At 40.2% G+C, this 19,192-nt stretch overlaps 1 long non-coding RNA gene across 3 annotated transcripts; it reads left to right on the forward strand.

Moving 5' to 3' along the window:
* Positions 1-803: 803 nt before the first annotated feature.
* Positions 804-5,566, forward strand: LOC134474905 (uncharacterized). Of its 3 annotated transcripts, none has more exons than XR_010045826.1 (3): positions 813-1,455; positions 4,330-4,459; positions 5,127-5,566. It is a non-coding gene; the product is annotated as an uncharacterized LOC134474905 (long non-coding RNA). The 3 variants fall into 3 exon arrangements; XR_010045825.1 differs by having other exon boundaries at positions 813-1,037; XR_010045824.1 differs by having other exon boundaries at positions 804-4,459.
* Positions 5,567-19,192: the final 13,626 nt, after the last annotated feature.

Genomic DNA, 19,192 nt, shown 5'->3' on the forward strand with positions numbered 1-19,192 from the left:
GAAAATGAAGATAATTCCTAACTCACACTCTTGTAAGAATTAACATATGTAAAGCATCTCAAAGGGGCTCTGGCTTGACACTTATAAGTGCTACATATGCTTATTAATATGTTATATTAACATGTAAAGATACTTTTTTTTATTGGTACCAGGATCGAACTCACTACAGCCTACTTGCAAGGCAGTTGCTTATGCCGCTGAGCTAAATCCCCAGCCCCCATGTAAAGATACTTTTAAGATATAAAGAAATCAGACGATGGATACCGAAAGCACTCATTTCTCTGTAATAAAAGGACAACAACACAAATAACAACTGTATCTGAGCACTTGCTATATGCTAGGAACCATGGGAAGATCTCTTCTTTGGATCTTCACAGTAGTGCCAAGAGATAAGTATTGCCTTTCATAACGTTTTGTTTTTTTAATGGGAAAAAACCCACAATATTTCAAAGCGAAATAATAGGAGAATAACAATAGTGGATACTGAGGCTCCCAGAAGAGAAGCAGTGTGCCTAAGGTGTCAGGCCTGGGAAGATTTGAGTCCAGACATCCATAAATTCCAAGCCTCAGACTCAGTCCACTGCTCTGCTTCCTGTCATAGCCGGCCTGGGGCTCAGAGACTCCCACAAGCCTCATCAGAGACCTGCAACCACACCTCCCTTCAGCCTGACCCAACCCCTAATGCCACAGCCCCTTCCTCATTCTCCCCCCACAGGAGGACTACATACCTATTGGGCCCCAACTTTCTGGCCACGCCCCTTGCCCCGCCTCCCAAGCCGCTGAGCCCCACCACTGGCCACAAGGGAAGCTTACACTCCATCTGGCCCAACCTGGGCGTGCTGTGTCCACGGACTGTCCCTGGCCTTGTGCCTCCACATCCCACTCAGTCCCGCGCCGCCCCTGGCCTCGCCCTCACGGTGGGTGCCTGTCTTGTGCACGGAGTCGCCATTTGTCGCTAGAGAAGCCCTCTGGAGACCTGAACGCTCTTTCTTCAGCAGCCTAGCCTGCAGCGGGGCGGGGGCTGGGGTCTGGGCCAGGTAGGCGGACGGGAGCCGGCTGTGAGCGGCGGCGAGACCCGGTGGCCCTGAGGTTAGCGGGCGCAGGTTCCTTGGCGGGGAGTCCTGCTGGCGGGGTCGCGGGCCCAGGGCAGCAGGCATGGCTCTGGGGGGGACCCGGCCTCAGCCCGCAAGGCCCCTCTCTCCCTCCCTCCCTCCTTTCCTTCAGAGGTCCACACAGCCAGGACTGGCGTGCAGCCCGGAGTCCCTGGCCCCCGCCAGGCACTGCTGGGAGGCCAGCCCTGGTGTGGGACCTATGGGAGGCAGCTCAGGTCTCACATGGCCTCTGCTGTCACTGAGCCTGGCTGTGCTGAGCCAGGGACATTTATCACCCAAACGAAGATTTCATTCCATTCCGAGCTCCTCCCTGCAGAGACTGAGAAAGGACCAAGATATTACAGTAAGATAGCAGTTATTATTCTACCTGCACATGCTTTGGCTCAAGTCCCTTCCATTGATAAGGGGTTTCTGCTTCTTTTAATATTGGTGCCACTTGGGTGTTTATGTTTTGTAAACATAAGGAGACCGAATGCAGCAGGGGCTTTGACAACAAGGCAAAGTATGATCAGTAGAGTTTAAAATTTAAATCCACAAATAAAAATAATTCACACACATTGTTGAACCCTGCTACAGAATATCCATCTTGCCCATATTCGGCTGTCTCTAACCACTACTACCCAGTTCTGCTCATATGATTTATATATTTGCATAGTGTTGAATATTTATACGCATAGGTAGAGGTTTATTTAGTTATCCTGTTACTGACCATGTACAAAAGTCTAGTTCCTCTTAGAAAAATTGCATTGAGCATATATCATTTTTTTCTTGGGATAAATTCCAGAATTTGGAAATAGTAATTCAGAGTTCTCTGTTCTTTCCCTGACACTTGACATGAACTGGTGCCTAAATAAGCCATGTTTACATCTTTCAAAATCTAGGTATTTGTCCAATTATCTTGGAAAATTTGGAGTTCAGCGAGATGTTGAATTATTTTCTGTGCAGGCTGAGAGGCAGGCCACACAACCTACTGTAGGATTTTGTTTTTAAGTCATGTAACATGTTCATGTTTTTGTTTTGATTGACTATTATGTTTTGTTTCATTTGGTTTAATTCTCTTTAAAATAAAAAATTAAAAAAAAACATTTTCTTGCTGGGCATGGTGGTTCATGCCTGTAATTGTAGCACTCTGGAGAGTTAGACAGGGGCATCACAGGGAATGCCAGGCTAGCCTGAAATACTTGATGAGTTCAAGGTCAAGCTGCATAGAAGGACCTTGTCTCAGAACAAAACGACCTCTTTTTCGTCTTTTCTTATTTTAATGTAGCATAAGTAGATACTAATAAAATATGAAAACACTTTTATAAATAGATTAAAGTTTTCATACCATGCAGTTTATATACTATGAAACTACAATATACTTTATATAACTATATAATATGAAACAGCGTAGTAGTTTCATACTATGCAGTTTTCATGCTATGCAGTTTATATACTATGTTCCATTATCCTGGGGATTTCTGCATGCGCTATATGGCTGTGCAATTTTTAAAAAAAGTTTTTAACACCCCTAAACACAATTGCTGTCGTATCCTTTAGAGCTTTTTTGTTTCTCTCTCTTTTTTACAACAAAATTTACACATTTTGGGTTTTATTACTCCTTAGTTGTTATTACTTTTTTTGGGGGGGAGAGAATAAAGTCAAATATGGCAAAACAAAGCTGTCAGTCAAAACCAAGGATAGACATAGCACATGATGTAAAACAGAGTACAAGGTTATCAACAATGGTTATCAACGATGTCTCTTGTTTCCTTAAAAAGAATTGTCTATTTCATTAGATATCATAAAGTTGAACAAAACAGTAGAGAACAAGACCAATAAAACTTAGGCATTGTAAACATTACAGGACTTTGGTTGGATCATTGAACACAACTGTTTGCAGTCTCACTGTTTAAATGTCTACTTTGTATTCTTTGATACTGTGATTTGAGCAACTATTTCTAAGATGATAATATGTAATCTATTAACTGGTGATTTTTTACTTTTTTTTTGTAGTTCTGTATTACTTGTACCCTTACACCACTTTGTTTTGTTTTGTGTTTTTCTCTTTTTCCTTTTAAATAAAATTTAATTTTTTTTTTTAAGTTTTGAGACAGGGTCTAAATAATTCACTCAATTCCCCAGGTTGGAGTTAAATTTGTGGTCTTCCTTTCTAGCATCCAGATGGCTGGGAATCTACAGGCTATCCTTACTTAGAAATTAGCAATCATTATATATGTTTATGGGATAAAATGTGCCTTTGATCTTGGCTCCTTTGTGGTAAGAATCAATCTAGTTAATGTGTCTACCACCTTACCAACCTATAAATTCTTTCACAGTGACTGCAACTGCAAATCTCATGGTTTAGCAGTTTTGAAAGTTATCCTTCTTATTAACTGTGGTCACCATGCAGTTTAGTAGAGAGTTGAAAATTTGTTCTCCACCGTGCCCGAGATTTTGTATTCTTAGGTGAACATCTTCCTTTCCCCATCCCTCATGGAATTGATCATATTAAGAATCAGAGTGCCCAAGAAAAGGTGTGAAGGTACTTGGGGCACACTGCTCTTCAGAACGACCAGGCAGTGGTACCCTGTAGCACCTCACCTTGCTCCCAGTTTTTATTTTTTTGTTTTGTTTTGTTCTTTAACTCAGTTCTGGGAATTGAATGCAGGGCTGGCTTAGTTACTTTTTCCTGGTTGCAGAGACAACATACCTGATGCCAAAAGTTGGCAATAAAAAGGTTTATTTCTTACAGTTTTTGGAGGTATCAGTCCATACTCAGTTGGCTCCAAGGCAGGCTGGCATGGTGGGGCCACAGTTTATGGCTGCAGCAAACAGCAAGGAGGAAACAGGCAAAAGAGCAAGACAGGCCTTCTTTCTGCCATTACATCATATCCTGGCTCCACCCCTAGGTCAGTGTTGCACTCACACCCCCAGTCCAAGGGATAAACAATGAACCAGTCACAAAGGCATAATATAAACGCATGAGGCCTGGGGGCCACAGACATAAATTGTGATAAGGGCCTTGCACTGAACTAGACTAACTTCTGTTTTTAAAATTCTTTTTTTATTTTAAGCCAGGGTCACCACAAGGAACTACAGTGCTGAGACACCATCTTGGACATAGATTCTTACATGTCTATGTGTGGATGCACCTTGATGTCATATTGGAAACTACTAGGAGGTGAAGCGGCTCTGAACAGGATTTAAATTTTACTAATTGGCTTTCTATGTTTAGCTGTGAATCTGTCCTAGGCCGAAGCCCCTTGCCTGGAGACAGGAGCTGATTCATATTAAGTGAACCTCTGTGAATCACAGGTCCTGACTGAGGCCTGTAGTGGCTTGTGACGACAGAGATACCTCAAAAGGTAAGATAAGGCCACACCTGTGGACAGTCTGGCTCCAACCCCAATTAAGTAGGTAGAGACTGCAGCTGCAAAGATTACTCCTACAGATCACTTCTACCATGTCTTCATGATAAGAAAGTGCTACTGAATTGACTTGATTCATCACTTGGAGACATCCTTGAAGTGACTCCCAAGGTCCTGCTCATTGCTTGTACTTTCCTCAGTTTCTCTGCCCTTTGTCCTTGGTCCTAATGTAAGTGGACTGACACAGAGAATCCTTTGTCTTTACCCTCACAGTGGAGCCCTACAAATCGTATAGTTTCTCACTTTTTATTTAACCTCCACCAAAAACTAGTTTGGGAGATCCAAGATATAGGACAGAACCCCATAATGTCAGAGACATTTCACTTTGAAAACTGCGATTCTTGTTCTCGCATTCATGTAATATTTCATGATCAGATTCCGTGGCTTCTTTTCCTGTGGACCCATGGAGAATAACCTCAGCATCCCCCCAGCTTTCCCTGCTTCCTGTGGCCCACACTGATGCCCCACACCCTTTATGTGGAAGATAGGGATGGTCCCAGTTCCTTCCTGCTTCAAACAGCTGTGAATCAAACTCCTGAAAAGAAATCTTGCAAAGTTGTGCAGCTCTCTGTAAGTCATAAACCTCTATTTTTAACCCTCCCAGGTCCAGGGACACTTGTGTAGTGCTCTGATGGAAGCTGCCAGAAGGGGCTCTGCTCTGCTCCCCTTGTTCTCCCCAGTGCTGTTCAGGACCTGCCTTTAAACCTGCCATCCGATGGAGACATAGCATCTATCAGGGATGTGTGCCTGCATGAATCAGCTTTGGAGGCTCAGTGTTTTCTGCTCTTGTTGGCCACCTGTGGTGATTCTCTTTTGATTTATAAGAATTTTTCATCTCTCACAGAATGGATTCATGACACCTCTTTTACACCTGTATCACAAACTGTCTGTCTGACTATGGCTTGTAAGGAAAGGTTTCTTGTAGTTTCTGCATTATTCTTTTTTCTGTTTTTCAAATGCAATGGATCAGACCTCTCTAGCTCCCTTCTATCATTGAAATCATGGGAACACTTTTCCAACATTAAAAGTTGAGTAGATACAAAATGCTCTCTACATTTTCCTGATAGAATTGTCTACCTGGGATTTTGTCTTCTATCAAAGAACAACATCAGCCACTGTCTTTCTGTAAAATTTGACTGAATAGAGTCTGATAAATGATTATTAAAGACCCAGAGTACTAAATCACAGTGAGAAAAAAGGTCAGAGGTGGGTGGGGTATAGCAGGAGAGGACAGGGGTATGGGTAATTCCAATACTGAGCAGAGAGCTGGAAATCAACAGATGTGGAAATTGTACAAATAGATGATGTACTTATATGCTACAGAACTGAACATAGTGAAATTAATGGTATCTTAACTTTTAAGGTAAATTGTACTACAATTTAATGTCTAGAAGAATTACAGACTTAGTAGTAGAAATGTAAACTGAAAATAATACAAGGTGCACAAGGATAGGGGTAAGGAAAGGCAGGTGCTTTGCAGGAGTGGCCCTAAGTGGAGCTCAGGATGCTTGCTGTGGAGCCAGTAAAAGTCTCAGCTCTAGAATTCCTCAAGACAGGCTGCCTGGCCTTAGTTTTCACTTTGATCCCAAAGCTGGTGAGGTCACTGGAGATGGATCTAGCATAAACTCTGCATGTGGGACTTGAGGTCAGTTAGGTACTACCCTGTGTCAGCAGAAGGAGAACAATCACTAACTATCCTTGTTCCTTGCAGGCCCTAGAACTTCCCAGTGCCTGTCACAGACAGTTCTGTGCACAAATCCACCCCAGGAAAGCTTCCCATTCTTCTTTGACCCACTCACTTCTGCATGTCTCAGTGTTGCAGGAGGCCCCAAATCTTGGAGTCTTTGTCTGTATAAAGTGTCCCATGCACTCCCCAGAGGCCCACAGACCCAGGCCAAACCCTTCTGATTGCAGTTATTTTCAGTGAGCTCAGGTTGGTCCAACTCAACTGTGCATCTTATAGATTTGGACATCAACCTACTGCTGCACTTGCAGAGCCCTGCCCCAGCCTTTTCTTTGCCTTGAATGGGGTAGTGCTGGCCCAGGTGGTCCTCACATGCTGACAGAAGTCCCTAATAGTGCTGTGACCACCTGTCCTCCCTTCTTCAGGTAAGCCTAACATAAACCTCCCTTCCCAACCATTGTGGCCTGTTGTCTCTGAGCAAGAGTGGTGTCTGCAGTGTTACTCTACTCATGGTCACTCTACAGGAGTGCTGTACTATATATACCTGCAAAGTGAGTGGACAGAGAGTGTGGGTTCTGCCTGCCTTTCCTCCATCTTCAGTTTATATAATGATGCATCACCGCATTCTGTGTGCCTTAGAGAAACTCCCCTAACCCTATTATGTGTTCACATGTACAGAGGCCAGGATGTTAGGCACATTCACAGTAATGTGGATATTACATGGTGTTCTCTCCAGGGTGACTGTGTGGCCTGCACAACATTAAAGCACAAGACAACAGTTTTTATGTTTAATCTGGTCATTACATCTGTCAGAGCCTAGTAAATTGATAATTAAATGCACCCACCAGCTTCCTGCATGATTTCTGTGTGGACCATGATGTCTCACAGAAATTCCTGCTCTAGATAATAGGGAATCCCACAGAATGACTCTCCATTGTCCTGCACAATAAACGACAGCTTTTTCACTCAAGTGATGGAACCTTGGCAGGAGGCAAGCTTTCCCAAGGCTAAGAAAAAACAACAGTGCAGGAAGTGTCTCACCTCTGAGGCAAAAGTCAGGGATTTGGATAGAACTTATTTTTCTGGTTTCCTATGTCAACCTAGACAAGACACCATGTCTCTCAGGACCTTCCCAATGTGTTAGTGTGCTCTATGGAGCTCATCCTGGCATCTGCCACCTGGGAACATTATCAGTGGTGTGAGATGACATTTGTAAAATCTGTGGGGTGATGTCACATACACCTAGAGCACAGAATTAGAAGTGAAATCCAGGAAAGGGTAGGATGGAGGTGGAACACAGTGCACACAATGCTGGCTCATGCTGTGTGGTGGTAGAAATGAGACTCACCTCCTGGACATGCTTCCCTGGTGGCTTCATGAGGGTGTGGAAATGCATTGATTCATCCATCCCTATTTTCCCTAAGCATCTCAATTTCTTCTATATATTGGTGCTGTGGACTCAAATCAGGACCTCACACAGGCTGAGCAAGCACTATGGATGGAGCTACTTCCCCATATCTAAGTCCATAGTTCCTATATTCACACCTGTGTGAGCCACCAGGCCTATGGCCCGTGCTCCTACTCAGTAGCTGAAAGTTCATCTTGTGATGGCCATATCCTGAGTAGCCTGTTCCCTATATGATGGTCCTAATTTTGTGGCTTATTATTAATATTATTATTTTAATTTTGCATTAGCAGTGCTGAAATTGAGCACAGGGCCTCATTCATGGTAAGCAAGTATTGTATCATGAGCTCTCTCCAGTTCCTGACTCACTCTTAAATAACTGAATATGGCAGTGGTTATGTGATGGTACTACTAAGGTTCATACAAAATAACTGTGACCAATCTCCTGATCTTTTTCTTTGTTCTCCCCAGTATGGTGTTTTTTTGTTTTGTTTTGTTTTTGTTTTTGTTTTTGTTTTTTTGTTTTTTTTTTTTTTTGGTCCCTTTCTGCATCTCTGGCTCCAAAGAACTTGCTGCTATCTCTGCAGCTTTCCTGAGGAGAGGCTGATGAACCTTGAGTGACAAAAGGGAAACCAGACAGAGGAGACATTAGGCTTTTGTCCTGAGTCCTTCCTGTAGACAAAGGACAAAGCCTGAGAGCAAATTCTGCCCTAGAGGCATGTTCACTGAGTATGTAGCTCTGTGCACCAAACTACTATGGTAGCAGCCTCAGAAAAGCCTTCAGGATCCTGATCCACAGCAACTCTTATTAGAAAATAGGATTATCTCATGTATCAGATAGGCACAGACTGACCTGCCTTGTATTTTTTAATATTTTGCAAATGTATGTAATGACTGGACAAAATTTGTCCTCTCTGCCTTCTTTCACCAATCAATCATTCTGAGGTTACTGTACAGTGTTTTTATATTTTTAATTAGAATTTCAAGTCATGGCTTGCTGTAGTTTATTCATTTAGATGTTATTGAATATTCACATTGTAGTTTTCAGTTATTGAAAACAAACCTGATGTGAATATCTTGTGAAATTCTCTTCATGACATAGAGAGGACTGGATGCACAGAATGTTAAGGTAGTCAGATGTGTTACTCTTAAATTAACTACCAAAATGATTTCTGAAGTGAATATACCACTAACAATGCAAAAGGAGTCTCCTTCCTCACCAATAGCGGTGTACTTTGACCTAAAAAACAAAGTTGGCTCTTAGTGCTCTTGAATACATGAGCACGGTTTTTCCTTGTGAGATGAATATTCACTTACCTGATTACTGATAATGTTGAGACATGCACAGACTGGGAAGGGTCCATATGACTCCCAAGAGCATGTGGAAAGCCTTCAGAAGTGATAGACATGTGGATCCCACGGAGGCCTTCGAATCACTGCAGGCTCCTGCTGAAGTCACACTGCATGAACCAGGGAGCTCCGCCTCCTTCTGAGGTTAAGGCCCCATGACCAGGACAGTCTCTGTGAGTTCCCTCAGACCTGCTACTTGACAGAAGGAGGAGGTGGAGGAGCCCCTAGCCCAAGGAGGGGGATTTGAGGGACTGCTCCTCTCTACCCATGATATATGTATACAATCTGTATAGCCCTGGAATATGGGAGCTGGTGAAACATTTGAATTAAAATGTGAGTGAAACTGTCCCAACATGGGTGTTATAGCTATGGGAAAATGGGGCTGATAACACAAAGTTGAGCCCACAGAAGATGTGCCAAATTTATTCCAGCCAGCACTGCCTCTATGTGACAAGTTCTACAGAATGTGAAAAGGACAACCTGTGAGCAGATAAGTATACTTTGATTACTTGTTGACAGCAGCAGCTGGGATCAGAAATGCCAGACCGGCAAGGTGCTGATATGGAGAGCATGACCACACCACAGGGCCTGGGGTCTGTTATGTACAGTGTCTGGGGATGGATAACAGGGAACTAAGGAGCATAACTGGATGCAGCCCCACTTTTATTCAATAGGTAAATGCAGCGTTGAAGCACCCCATTGTCGTGTGGATATGACTTCACCTGTGTAACTGTGTATCACTGAAAAATGATGCAGACATTTGGGGTGGCAACAAGCTCATCAGGGTGAGGCCCACTGATTGGCTTACTGTGAAAGCCTCTTAAGTCTGTGTGAGCTAAGGCTGGCCATAACTATCCTACACTGACCAGGACACCACCTGGGTATTCACATATATCCACGACACCATCAAACCCATTATTATGGACACACTGCAATATTGTGAAACTGTTCTATGGGTGCCACCATATTGTACAGATGACCTAGTGGTTTTCTCTGGTGGCTGTGTTGCTACCAAGGACAAAAATCATGGACCTAAACCCTTGTTAATGCAGGGCCCATGCCATTAACTTTACTTGCTAGGCTTGGTGTTGCTCATGGATGAAACTTCTCAAATGTTAAAGGTGGTTTTGCAAAACCACATGAACCTTGATTTGGGAACCGCAACCCAACAAGGTATTTGTGCCATCTTTCAATAGAATAGGACATTTATATCTCTGACCAATAAAGATAGGAAAAAGAGGCCCTCCAATAAATGGATGTTCAGCTGAGACTCCCGGACTGCCACCACGGGTCTGCCCCACAACCCAGCAACCAAGGACGTGATGGACTGCCCCTCAGGCCCACCCAGTTGGAAACTCCCCCACATCCTGGACCTAGTATTGCAGTAGATCTTTGGCTCTGACCCTTTCTCTTAAAACCTTGGACTACAGTGGATTACCATGCTGGCTCAATGAGAGACTCAGGAACCCCTCATGCAAACAGAAGCTGTCAGGAGGCTCCACTCAGTGTGGTGAGTGTGCCCCTAAAATAGAGGTTTGCAGTGGGTAAATAGGAGCAGAAATGAAGCTCCCTCCAGCTACAAGCCCTTGGCAAACATGGCAAGACAGTGAGCAACACTCCACACAGAGAACATCAGACAAGTTGAGGAGTACACCAATAAGGCCTCCCCTCGCTTGGAGAAAATTAAAAGAGCTTATAAAACACACAGTGACACAATAGGGCCTCAGCTGACACAAACACTATAGACAGGGACATCTAGTGACCTGCAACAACCTGAAGACATAGCAATAACAAGAACTAGATCTATTCTTTTAGGCTAGTTAGTCCAGGAAGAATATAGAACTCACAAAACAGGTCCTGCAGGAGGAATTCAGGTGACAGGCTCTCCTTTTCATTTTGGTACCAAGCAATTGCACAAACATCAACCACACAATAGGACCCTAAAATCCAAACTGTGTTGGGATTGGAAGACCAAATATGTACCCAAAGGATGAAAATGACAAGGTGAATTGGCAAAATGCAATCTCAAACATCTAGTCAATCAGGAGCAAGTACAGGTAACACTGAAATAGAGGATCTTAAAAATCATATATCAGAAATCTCTGGAAAGATAGCAATTGAAGTAAAGAGAGAAATCCATGAGGCTATAGCAGAAATCAAATTAGAAAGAATGTCCCATGTAAAGACAGAAATACTAACCTTATTTAACTATTTGCACAACATAGATAGAGAAGAAATAGATTTTTAAAAAGACAAGAGCATGGGAATTTGATTGAAACATCGAATGAATAATGTAGAAAATAAGCAGAATCCATGAAACAAGTGCAAGGAGATATCCAAAACAAAAAAACTATTGAAAGATGGTAAAGCTATTTATAAGAAGCTGAGAATAGATTGAGAACAGTGTCATACATAGTGACCATGATAGGGCAGAACTTCTAAAAACAACAGAGCAACATGAAATAACAATTCAGTAGCTTCAAGATGATGTAAAGAGAAACATAACAGTAATAGACATCAGTGAAGTTACAGGAGTTGATACTAATGATGTAACTAAACTAATAAGAGAAATAATAGTAGTACATTTCCCAAAGGCAGCAAAAGTCTGATATACAAAAAAGTGATGCATACAGACTGTCAAACAGTCACAACCAACATAAATCTACACCCAGATATATAATAATTAAGATTGAGACACACAGCCTAGAAACAGAATACTGAAAACTGTTAGAAAAAAAGACACAACTCACCTATCAAGGAAAGCCTATTAGAATCACAGCAGAATTTTCTGCACAAGTCTTCAGGTTAAGGATCAGCATGGTGTGAAGTATTTCATGCCCTACAAGAAAACAACTTTCAGCCCAGAATGACATATCCAGCAAAACTTTCTTTCAAATTTAATGGAGATACAAGACAATTCCATGATAAAGAACAACTGAAGAAATTCAGGTCCACCAAACCAACCCTAGAAAGAATACTGAAAGACATGTTAGATAGAGATAAAAATGACCACAATCTCCAGAACAACAGAAAGAAACCACCAGGCTGGACAGAAAACTAACCAATGGAGGAAAGCAGTAAGCCAAAATCAGGAACACAAATTCAAGCCAATACATATCAGTGATATCCATAAATGTAAATGTGCTCAACTCACCCATCAAAAGAAACAGATTGACAGAATGAATCAAGAAATAGAATCCCACAGTATGCTGCATAAAAGAAACACATCTGACTCAAAAAGAAACTCAGATTAAAAATCAAACCATGGAAAAAAGTTTCCATGCAACAGGAAACCAGAAAAGAGCAGGGGTAGCTATTCTGTTTGCAGACAAAGTGAATTTCAAACATAAAATGATTAAAAGAGTTAATGAAGGCCACTACAAACTTGTATATTGAAAAATACAACAGGAAGTACTAACAATTATAAGTATATATGCACCAAATATAGAAGCACCCAACTATGTAAGACAAATCCTAATGGACAAGAAGAACTAAACAAATAAGAACACAGTTGCAATAGGAATCCTTAACATCCCACTGTCACAAAGAGATAAGTCAACTAGACAAAAAGTCAGCAAAGAAATAACAGAACTGAATCATACCTGTGAGTGAATGAACTTAGTGAATGTTTACATAGTATTGCACTCAACCACATCAGAACATACATTCTTTTCAGTTCTACATGGGATATTCTCCAAACAGACCATATTTATCCCATAAAATATTTTTAAGTAAATGCAAATGGATCAAAATTATCCCATGTGTATTATGGGACCATAGTGCACTAAAATTGGAAATCAGTGGAAAAAAGTCTGCAAAACCTGCATAAATACATGGATATTAAATAACAAACTCTGAACAACCAATGGGTTACAGATGAAATTAAAGAAGAAATAAAACAATACTTATAATACAATAAAAATGCAGAATAATATACCAAAACCTATGGGACGCAAAACAGTCCTAAGTGGGAAATAAATAGTAATAAGTAGTCACATCAAGAAAATGGAATGAACACAAATAACCTAATGCTACATCTCAAGCTTCTAGAAAAGGAAGAGCAAATAAAACCAAACTTTCATAGAAGAGTGGAAATTCTAAAGATTAGAGAAGAAATTAATGAAATTGAAACAAAAAATGTACAAAGAATAAATGAATCAATGAATTGGTTTTTTGAGAGAATAAAATTGATAAAATTCTAGCCAAGCTTATCAAGAAAGAAACACACAGTAAGGACTGAAAGGGAAATTACCATAGATCCCATGGAAATTCAAAACATCATGAACACCTACTTTGAACATCTCTACTCACATAGGGTGGAAAACAGAACAAATAGAATTCTAGAAACATGTGACCTATCAATGCTCAATCAAGAATATATACCAATTTTGAATAACCCAATATCAGCTACTTTAATCAAAAGCATGATTAAAAACTTACCAACAAAGAAAAGCCCAGATCCTCCTGGATTCAGGGCTGAATTCCATAAGAAATTCAGAGAAGATCTGACTCCAATACTCCTTAAACTCTTCAATGCAATTGAAAGAGAAGCAGTCCTCCCTAACTCATTCTTGGAAGCAAGTGTCACTCTGATACCAAAACCATAGAGAGATCCAACCAAATAGCGAACTATAGACTAATCCCACTAATAAACATTGATGTAAAGATTCTCAATAAAATATAGGCAAATAGAATGTAGCAAATCATCCAGAAGATTATACAACATAACCAAGTAGGATTTATTCGAAGAATGCAGAGATGGTTTCACATACACAAATCAGTGAATGTAATACACCACATCAACAGAGCCAAAAATAAAAATCGTGTAATCATCGCAATGCATGTAGAAAAAGCTTCTGATAACATACAACACCTGTTCATGATAAGAAAAAAAAACCTACAGTAACTCAGAATAGATGCTATGTTCCTCAATGTCATAAAGACCATTTATTACAAACCTACAGCCAATGTTATACTAAATGGACAAAAAACTGAAAGGCTTCATTCTAAAATCAGGAACAAGACAATGATGTCCACTGTCACCACTCTTAGTCAATATAGTTCTGGAAATATTAGCCAGAGCAATCAGACAAGAGGGAGAAATAAAAGTAATAAAAATAGAGAAAGAAGAAGTTGAACTATCATTATTTGCACATGACATGATACTTTACATAGAAGACCCCAAAAACTCAATTGAAAGACTACAGAGTTAAGAAACAAATTAAACAAATTAAGCAGAATAGCTGGATACAAACTCAGCATTCACAAAACAATAACATCCCTGTACACAAAAATCTCCATGAGAGAGAAATTACTGAAATGTAGCCTTTCACAATAGCATCCAAAAAAATGAAATACTTAGAAATCAACCTAACTAAGAATGTAAAAGTCCTGTACGCTGAAAATTATACTACTCTGATAATGGAGATTCAAGAGGATATTGGAAAATGGAAGGATATTTCTTGCTCTTGGTTAGGAAGTGTCAATATTGTGAAAATGGCCATACTTCCAAAACTGTTATACATATTCAATGCAATCCCAATCAAAATATCATTACATATCTTCAGATCTAGAGAAAATATTTCTGAAATTCATGTGGTAACAGAAGAAACAATGGAAAGACAGGAGGCATCTCAATTCCTGACTTGAAACTATACTACAAAGCCAAAGTAATAAAATCAGCATGGTATTGGCAAAGAAATAGACCTGAGGATCAAAGGAACAGATTAGAAGATGCAAACACTACTACAAAGACACAGAGCCACCTTACATTTGTCAAAGGGGCTAAATATGTTCACTGGAAAAAGATAGCCTCATATATAAGTGCTGTTGGAAACACTGAGTTAACATGCCAAAGACTGAAACTAGACCCATACCTATCACCATACACTAAACTAAAGGCAAAATGGATCAAGGATCTTAATATTAAAAAAGAAACAAAATTTTACAGGAGGACATGGTAGGTAGGTAGAAATCTTGAAGTCATAGGAGTAGGCAGAGAATTCATGAATAAAACACAACAACACGAGAAATACTTCAAAGAATCAACAACTGGGATCTCATATTACTAAAAAGTTTTTGCACTTAAACATATGTCAAACAAAGTGAATAAAAACCCACAGAGTCAGAAAGAATCTGGATATAAGACAAAGGACTTGTATGCAGAACATATAAAGAATTGAAAAATGTCAAGCCCCAAATTCAAAGACCCTTTCCAAAAGTGGGCATCAGAGGTGAGCACTCAGTTCTCAGATGAAGATATACAAATGGAAAATAAATACATACAACACCTGTTCATGATAACGCCCTACAGTAACACAGAATAGACACTATGTACCTCAATTTCATAAAGACAATGTATGACAAACCTACAGCCAATTTTATACTAAATGGACAAAACTGAAATCAGGAACTAAAATCAGGAACAAGACAAGGATGTCCACTATCACCACTCCTATTCAATATACTTCTGGAAATACTAGCCAGAGCAATCAGACAAGAGTGAGAAATAAAATGAGTAAAAAGTAGGAAACGACAAAGTTAAGTTATCATTATTTGAAGACAACATGATACTCTGCATAGAAGACACCAAAAACTCCATTGAAAGACTACTAGAGGTATTAAACAAATTCAGCATCATAGTTGGATACAAAGTCAACACTCAAAAATCAATAGCATTCCTACACACAAACAAAAAACCCCATGAGATAAAAGATATGGAAACATAGCCTTTTATAGTAGCATCTGAAAAAATGAAATACTTAGGAATCAACTAAGAATGTAAAAGAACTATATGCTGAAAATTATACTACTCTGAAAATGGACATTCAAGAGAATTTTAGAAAATGAAAGGATATTTCTTCCTGTTGGTTAGGAAGAACCAACTTTGAGAAAATGGACATACTTCCGAAACTGTTACACAGATTCAATGCAATCCCAATCAAAACGTCATTAATATATTTACAGATCTAGAGAAAATATTTCTAAAACTCATCTGATAACAGAAGAATACTGGAATAACACAGACGATTCTTGGCCACAAGTGCAAGCATCTCAATTCCTGACTTGAAACTATACTACAAAGCCAAAGTAATAAAATCAGCATCGTACTGGCAAATAAATAGACCTGAGGATCAATGGAACAGCTTAGAAGATGCGAACACTACTACAAAGACACAGAGCCACCTTACATTTGTCAAAGGGGCTAAACATGTTCACTGGAAAAAGATAGCCTCATTAATAAATGCTGTTGGAAACATTGAGTTTACATGCCAAAGACTGAAACTAGACCCATAACTATCACCATACACTAAACTTAAGTCCAAGTGGATCAAGGATCTAAATATTAAAAAAGAAACAAAAATCTACTGGAGGACAACGTAGGTAGAAATCTTGGATATATAGGAGTAGACCAAGAATTCATGAATAAAACACAAAGTGCATAGGAAATATTTCAAAGAATCAACAACTGGGATGTCATATTACTAAAAGTTTTTATACTTCAAAAGAAATCAGACAAGTGAGGAAAAAAACCCCAACAGATTGAGAAAGCATCTGGATATAAGACACAGGACTTACATGCAGAACATATAAAGAATTGAAAAACATCAAAGACCCTTTCCAAAAATGAACATCAGAGATGAGCACACAATTCTAAGATGAAGATATACAAATGGAAACAAATATATGAAGAAGTGTTCACCATAACTGGTCATTTGAAAAATGCAAATTAAGACAGCACTGAGGTTTCATCTTACTCTGGGAAGAATGGCTGCCATCAAAAATAAACTGAAACAAATGTTGGCAAGCATGAAGGGAAAAAGGAAATTCTCCACTGTTGGTGGGAATGCAGACCGTGAAGGCACTATCAAAATCAATGTGGAAATTCCTCAAAAAAACTAGGATGGAAGCTTCATTTAATCTAGCTGTTCCATTCCTGGGTATTTTCCAAGAAAAATTGAAAATATCATGTTACAGTGATGTATGTGCACACATATGTGGAGCACAGTTGTGATAGCTAAATCTTGGAAACAACCAAACTGCCCATCAACCACAAGTGGATGAAAAAATTGTATTCTTACACAATGGAATACTACTCAGCTATAGAAAAGGATGATCCTGAGGCCTTTATAGGTAAATAAAGGTAACAAGAATATCCTCATTAGTAAAATAAATAAGACTCACATTAGAAAATCTCACATTGTCTCTCTAATAATAAAAATAAAAAATAAAAATCTAAATAATAAAAATTGACAAAGTAATGGAACCCAAAAAGTATAGTAGATATTGTAAAAAAGAAAGGGAAGAAAAGTGCTCTCAAGGATATAATGGTATGTATAGTATGTAAGATACATGACCATATTACTAAATTTCTGTTAGATCATTGAACAGGAGGGTTTGCACTGTCAGTGTTTCAGTGTTCAGCGACTTTTTATGCTTTGTTTTTGTAACTTTAAAAACTATTTTAAGACAACAATAAATAATGTATCAACTAGTGATTTTATGATTTTAATTTTTTTGAATTCTATATTTTGTACCTTTTTGCTTTTTTGTATTTTGTTTTCTTTCTTTAAATAAAAAAAATGAAAAAAATAATGAACCTGGAGTTTTGTGCCTTTTATTCCTTGAAGCAGGACCTGCTCATGCAGTGGTGGGAATCCTTGGGATCCACCTAGCTTTGCATGGCCATAACCTGCACTGCAGTGGGATTAGTGGTATTGTGCTGTACATTTACTGTTGCTGTGCTCTTTGCATATGTGAGTCCACCCTATGAGTCACTTACAATGAGCACATTTTCCCTGATTTTTGAGTTGGTGGAATGAGAAAAACCACTGCATATTGTTTCAATATCAAAGGGTATGAGGACCTGTATGGACCTCACACAACCGATTGGCATGTGCACACTATGGACATAGTTATATAAGCCTGAGTTAACATAGACAGCCATGAATGTGCTCAGGCTTTTGACAGTATGCAAGAAATAATGCCTGAGGATGACTGATATATATAGGCTGGATAATAAAAATGCTTGCTTACTACTGTTGGTAATGTTGGCTCTGTGTGGTTTCTTCTCCCTGGGGATCTTACCCACTAAAATACCCACTCACTTCCCTAACTCTGAGAAAATATCATACCACAGACACAGGGCATTTTAATACCCCACAAAACTAAACTCCCTGTGCCCTGTTCCAAGCCAACCACCACATCCAAAAGCCCAATTCTCTGTTGGGATACAGCTTAAGAATGTAGACCGAGTTTTATGCCTGTGTCTTGGTGATCAGTTCCTAAGCCCTGTGATGGACATTTGCCCCACTTCCATCCCTCCTCTGTACCCCACAGGACATTAATATTCCCAAATGTTCTGACCTGGAAGTGGAACACAGCTCCCCTAGCAGCAGATGTGCAGTTCTCGAGCAGCTTGGTCAGACCATGATCTGAGGTGAGTCAGTCCCAGGCTGTAGGCCATCACAATAGGGTCCATTGGCCCCTCTCTCACATGGCTGGCATATCTTAGCCTCCCTTGATCCCTGAACACATGGAGAGTCATTTTTCCAGTGTACCATAGTTTGTTAAAACCAGGCACAGCATTAACGCATGGTAGGGAGAACCCATGTCCAGCACAAACCCTCCTGAAGGCAGCTCCCCATGTACTCTGCAAGCCATCTGTTCTTAATATGTGGCACCACGTTGTAGCTGAGTGCTATGAGGGAGAGCACAAAGCAAGGGCAGGATCGGGTGCTATGGAACGCATAGAGTTGGGCAGCCCTTCTCAGATATGTGTGGACCCCAGTGTCTGTCAGGATATAGGGATGGCCCTCTTGAATAGCTAGAGATATCCCTGCCTGGGGGTGTTGGGTCAGGGTGGCAGTGGACACTTGCTATGTCTGGCAGCCATGTTGGGCAACACATACTGTGTACCACTGCCACATGCCCAGGACATCCTCTTACAAGGTCATTCTTTTGTCATTCCCCTAACAGACTTTGTATACCCAGGGCTGCCCTTTTCCACTCCAATCTTCACTGGACCTTTGAATGCAGTCATGGGAGGAGGCAATGCATGTGCAGCTGCCCAAAATACAGTGTCACTGGTGTCTGCTGTCACCCAAAAGTTATGGTGGGTAACAAAATCACTGAGTTGTGTCCATCACTGAGTAATTTGGGGCCTTTTTCTAATCTTCCTTCTTCCATTCCCTCATTCCTCAGGCATCACTCGCTCCTCCTGCTATACTCT

Source organism: Cavia porcellus, unplaced genomic scaffold (assembly GCF_034190915.1).
Source record: "Cavia porcellus strain 051 isolate PalLab524CR breed Dunkin Hartley unplaced genomic scaffold, mCavPor4.1 scaffold_42, whole genome shotgun sequence".
In the NCBI taxonomy this organism is placed as follows: domain Eukaryota; kingdom Metazoa; phylum Chordata; class Mammalia; order Rodentia; family Caviidae; genus Cavia; species Cavia porcellus.